Source organism: Oncorhynchus masou, unplaced genomic scaffold (assembly GCF_036934945.1).
Source record: "Oncorhynchus masou masou isolate Uvic2021 unplaced genomic scaffold, UVic_Omas_1.1 unplaced_scaffold_1380, whole genome shotgun sequence".
Taxonomy (NCBI): Eukaryota; Metazoa; Chordata; class Actinopteri; order Salmoniformes; family Salmonidae; genus Oncorhynchus; species Oncorhynchus masou.
The window spans coordinates 41,501-47,500 of NW_027003713.1; the positions used below are offsets into that span (position 1 = coordinate 41,501).

The following is a 6,000-nucleotide window of genomic DNA, read 5'->3' on the forward strand; positions in this document are numbered from 1 at the left end:
TCTGTTAATATGACATAGAGCTGTTGAGACATAGATATGTCATAACATAGATCTGGTAATATGACATAGATCTGGTAATGTGACATAAATCTGTTCTGACATAGATCTGTTAATAGGACATAGATCTCTTAATATGACATAGATCTGTTAATATGACATAGATCTGTTAATATGATATAGATCTATTAATATGACATAAATCTGTTCTGACATAGATCTGTTAATATGACATAGATCTGTTAATATGACATAGATCTATTAATATGACATAAATCTGTTCTGACATAGATCTGTTAATAGGACATAGATCTGTTAATATGACATAGATCTGTTAATATGATATAGATCTATTAATATGACATAAATCTGTTCTGACAGATCTGTTAATAGGACATAGATCTGTTAATATGACATAGAGCTGTTAATATGACATAGATCTGTTAATATGACATAGATCTGTTAATATGACATAAATCTGTTCTGACAGATCTGTTAATAGGACATAGATCTGTTAATATGACATAGATATGTTAATATGACATAGATCTATTAATGTGACATAAATCTGTTAATATGACATAGATCTGTTAATATGACATAGATCTGTTAATATGACATAAATCTGTTAAAATGACATAGATCTGTTAATATGACATAAATCTGTTCTGACATAGATCAGTTAATATGACATAGAGCTGTTGAGACATAGATATGTCATAACATAGATCTGGTAATATGACATAGATCTGGTAATATGACATAAATCTGTTCTGACATAGATCTGTTAATATGACATAGATCTGTTAATATGACATAAATCTATTAATATGACATAAATCTGTTCTGACATAGATCTGTTAATATGACATAGATCTGTTCTGACATAGATCTGTTAATATGACATAGATCTGTTAATATGACATAGATCTGTTAATATGACATAGATCTGTTAATATGACATAAATCTGTTCTGACATAGATCAGTTAATATGACATAGATCTGTTAATATGACATAGATCTGTTAATATGACATAGATCTGTTAATATGACATAAATCTGTTCTGACATAGATCAGTTAATATGACATAAATCTATTAATATGACATACATCTGTTCTGACATAGATCAGTTAATATGACATAGATCTATTAATATGACATAGAGCTGTTGAGACATAGATATGTCATAACATAGATCTGGTAATATGACATAGATCTAGTAATCTGACATAGTCATTAGTCCAGATCGTAGTCATTATGATCTGTAGTCATTACGATCTGTAGTCATTGTGATCTGTAGTCATTGTGATCTGTAGTCATCACGATATTTAGTCATTGTGATCTGTAGTCATTACGATCTGTAGTCATTGTGATCTGTAGTCATTGTGATCTGTAGTTATTGTCATTACTATCTGTTGTCATTGTGATCTGTAGTCATTGTGATCTGTAGACATTGTGATATGTAGTCATTGTGATTTGTAGTCATTGTCATTACTATCTGTAGTCATTGTGATCTGTAGTCATTACGATCTGTAGTCATTGTGATCTGTAGTTATTGTCATTACTATCTGTAGTCATTGTGATCTGTAGTCATTATGATCTGTAGTCATTGTGATCAGTAGTCATCATGATCTGTAGTCATTGTCATTACGATCTGTAGTCATTGTGATCTGTAGTCATTGTGATCTGTAGTTATTGTGATCTGTAGTCATTGTGATCTGTAGTTATTGTGATCTGTAGTCATTACGATCTGTAGTCATTGTGATCTGTAGTCATTGTGATCTGTAGTTATTGTCATTCCTAAAACAAACCCATGTTTTATTTGTGAGAGAAATGTGAAGTGTTTTAATGAGCAGGCTTTCCTTCATGATTTGTTTTATTTTGACTGGAGTGAGATTGATCTTATCTCTGATGTGGAAACTGCCTGGAAATTCCTTCATGATGTTTTTTTCCCAAATAGTTTTTTTCCCAAACATGCCCCATTCCGCAGGTTCGGGGTTAAAGGGCGGGTTAATCCATGGTTTTCTTCTGAGCTGTCTTGTATTATTTCACGACCGTAATCTAGCCTGGGCTAAAACAAGGAAATCATGTTCTGATGCTGATTGGTTTATTTTTAGGCAGTTATGAAACCAGTGTTCTTTTCTTCTCAGGAAGATCAAGTCTGAATATTTTATGTCTGTTACCACTGATGACCCTGAATGACCCTAGAAAGTTCCGGAAGGCTAAAAAGTCTATGTCTGGTCACAGTAATGTTAATGAATTACCGTCAAGTGTTTTGAAGGACTCTGTTGCTGTATATGACAAAACTGAAATGCTGAATTGTTTCAATGAGCACTTTGTTATCATCTGGTAGGCTTGTTTGGTTCAGTGTCATTATGATCTCTAGTCATTGTGATCTGTAGTCATTGTGATCTGTAGTTATTGTGATCTCTAGTCATTGTGATCTGTAGTCATTGTGATCGGTAGTCATTGCGATCTGTAGTCATTGTGATCTGTAGTCATTGCGATCGGTAGTCATTGTGATCGGTAGTCATTACGATCTGTAGTCATTGTGATCTGTAGTCATTGTGATCTGTAGTCATTGCGATCTGTAATCATTGTGATCTGTAGTCATTGTGATCTGTAGTCATTGTGATCGGTAGTCATTGTGATCTGTAGAGTTGCTATTTTCTCAAGTTTTCTCGTGTCAGATAACTCGTGACTCCTGGATGTGTCATTATATTAATTAACTCTGGTCTAATCAACAAATATGATAGTCAGATTAAAAAAGGTTAAGGGTACAAGACTGTGTACATATCTGGCTGTGTTGGAAAAATCACTACATTTCCCATCAAACCAAGTGGCTGCCCGTTGTCACAGTTACAAGCAGAACCAATCAGAAACGTCCAGCTGACCCTATGCCTAGCCGCCGGTGAATCTCAAAACTGAACTGAACAATGATGCCTCGAACCTGTCCTGACTATTCAACAAAACAATTCAACAATACACAGTTTTTTTCCATCAAATTTCTTAGTTATACGATTGTAGTTTTTTACTTTTGAAGTTGAGGGTGCATTATTTAGGATGTTTGGCAATGAGGACAAAAACTATCACAGTTCAGCTAGCCACCTAGTTTAGCTAGGGAAAACCGGGACTCCTCCTCTTCACCAGGGTAGCCTCCTCCTCCTCACCAGGATATCCTCCTCCTCCTCACCAGGGTATCCTCCTCCTCCTCACCAGGGTAGCCTCCTCCTCCTCACCACGGTAGACTCCTCCTCCTCACCACGGTAGACTCCTCCTCCTCACCACGGTAGCCTCCTCCTCCTCACCAGGGTAGACTCCTCCTCCTCACCACAGTAGACTCCTCCTCTTCACCACGGTAGACTCCTCCTCCTCACCACGGTAGACTCCTCCTCCTAACCACGATAGACTCCTCCTTCTCACCACGATAGACTCCTCCTTCTCACCACAATAGACTCCTCCTCCTCACCACGGTAGACTCCTCCTCCTCACCACGGTAGACTCCTCCTCCTCACCACTCTATAAAGTCTCATCCTGCTTTTAAATACATATTACTTTTCCTAATAATAAAATTAGAAATGAATTAGAAAGAGGCAATGGGCAGATATAGAATTCACTTTCATGCCCTTCCCAGCCATAGAGATCCTATTAAATTACTAGAGGGGTTATGTCATCACCCTTCCCAGCGCTGTCTCATAAATATAAGGACTACTATTTAAAATAGGGCTTTTATAAATGGTGCTCGTTTGTCAAGAAGACCTTAATTAACGGCTAGTTCGGTCACTGGGCAGTTGCTCTCTGAAAATGTTTGGCTTTTTAGGTCTACGTCAGTGGTCTCTCGTCCGATACAAGACCTTTTCAGACGTTCTAGTCTTTCTGTTGAAATATGAAAGTTTGAAAATAATTGTGGGTTTAAATCTAATGCTCACATGCAGATACAACATCATGTTTGAGGGGCTTGAAAGAGCTCTTCAGAGGAAGATAGTAGCTAAACCCATTGAAATAGAACTAGTGAAGAGCCCTTCAGAGGAAGATAGCAGCTAAACCCATTGAAATAGAACTAGTGAAGAGCCCTTCAGAGGAAGATAGCAGCAAAACCCATTGAAATATAACTAGTGAAGAGCCCTTCAGAGGAAGATAGCAGCTAAACCCATTGAAATAGAACTAGTGAAGAGCCCTTCAGAGGAAGATAGCAGCTAAACCCATTGAAATAGAACTAGTGAAGAGTCCTTCAGAGGAAGATAGCAGCTAAACCCATTGAAATAGAACTAGTGAAGAGCCCTTCAGAGGAAGATAGCAGCTAAACCCATTGAAATAGAACTAGTGAAGAGCCCTTCAGAGGAAGATAGCAGCTAATCCCATTGAAATAGAACTAGTGAAGAGCCCTTCAGAGGAAGATAGCAGCTAAACCCATTGAAATAGAACTAGTGAAGAGTCCTTCAGAGGAAGATAGCAGCTAAACCCATTGAAATAGAACTAGTGAAGAGCCCTTCAGTGGAAGATAGCAGCTAAACCCATTGAAATAGAACTAGTGAAGAGCCCTTCAGAGGAAGATAGCAGCTAAACCCATTGAAATAGAACTAGTGAAGAGTCCTTCAGAGGAAGATAGCAGCTAAACCTATTGAAATAGAACTTGTGAAGAGCCCTTCAGAGGAAGATAGCAGCTAAACCCATTGAAATAGAACTAGTGAAGAGTCCTTCAGAGGAAGATAGCAGCTAAACCCATTGAAATAGAACTAGTGAAGAGTCCTTCAGAGGAAGATAGCAGCTAAACCCATTGAAATAGAACTAGCGAAGAGTAAGAGGAGATCCTTGATAGCAGTTAGAATTCCCTTTCTTCTTCCTCCTCCTCTTCCTCCTCCTCTTCCTCCTCCTATGACCTTATCCACCTCCACCAAGTCCTCCTCTTTTCTCTAACGAAATAAACTTTTCTCTCAGCATTCAGATTCATTTATCAGTTTGTTCTAACAGAGTCCCTGCCCTTGTGTGGTGCCCCCCGGCAGGTTAAAACCCTGTTAATTCCTGGTGAAAGAATAGCCTGCCCAAGGTTCTGTTCCAAGGTTCTGTAGGGTCCAAATGGAATCCTAGATGAAAGAGAGGACAGTGGGGGGGGCAGGTGAAATATTAATTGTCATTAAAAATGCACAGTCAGGCTGCAGTGTTAATGCTGGCCTTACGCTATCCTACATTAACCATTCTACTCTGCACTGCAGGCCGGACAGACCGATCATTGGAGAAGCTCAATAAATCACTGGCTGAGTCCCAGGGCCCATAAAGCTCTGGTCTAAAGTTGTGTACTGTATAGGGAATAGAGTGCCATTTAGGAAGCACACTAGATCCCCTTCTTTAGAGGATTAGAAATGAACCCTTTAAACGCCAGCATGACCTCCTCCTCTTCAATATCTTTTTATTTATATCGCACTTAGCAGACGCCTCTGTCAACAAAAGGAACAGTCAGTGGATGTAATTTACCAGGATGTTTGTTTAACCTTTACGTGTGTGTGTGTGTGTGGGAGACCTGTGGGATTTGAACCCCACATCCACGACCTTGGTGTTGCTGACGCCACACAGAACCACATCTTCTCTGATGTGAGGTTGATCATGGTTTGGATATACTGTGTATTGTATGGGTGGGAAGCTACTTTCGGTCTCTGTGATGGAGAGAGAGGAGACATGGGTTCATTTTGGTGGAGGATGTGTCAGTATCATGTGCTTCAAATACTGTGAGTTGTGGTACTGTTTCGTCGGTTTGTCTCCATCACGTGTGTGTGTGTGTGTGTGTGTGTGTGTGTGTGTGTGTGTGTGTGTGTGTGTGTGTGTGTGTGTGTGTGTGTGTGTGTGTGTGTGTGTGTGTGTGTGTGTGTGTGTGTGTGTGTGTGTGTGTGTGTGTGTGTGTGTGTGTGTGTGTGTGTGTGTGTCTGTCCGTGTGTGTGTGTGTCAGTGTGTCCCAGTGGCAGGTATGGGAAGGGCTGTGCAGAGCTGTGTATGTGTAGTAACAAC

General features: G+C 39.2%; 1 pseudogene; it reads left to right on the forward strand.

Moving 5' to 3' along the window:
• LOC135530559 (multiple epidermal growth factor-like domains protein 11) overlaps positions 1–6,000 on the forward strand; it is a 73,173-nt pseudogene that overhangs the window by 37,883 nt on the left and 29,290 nt on the right.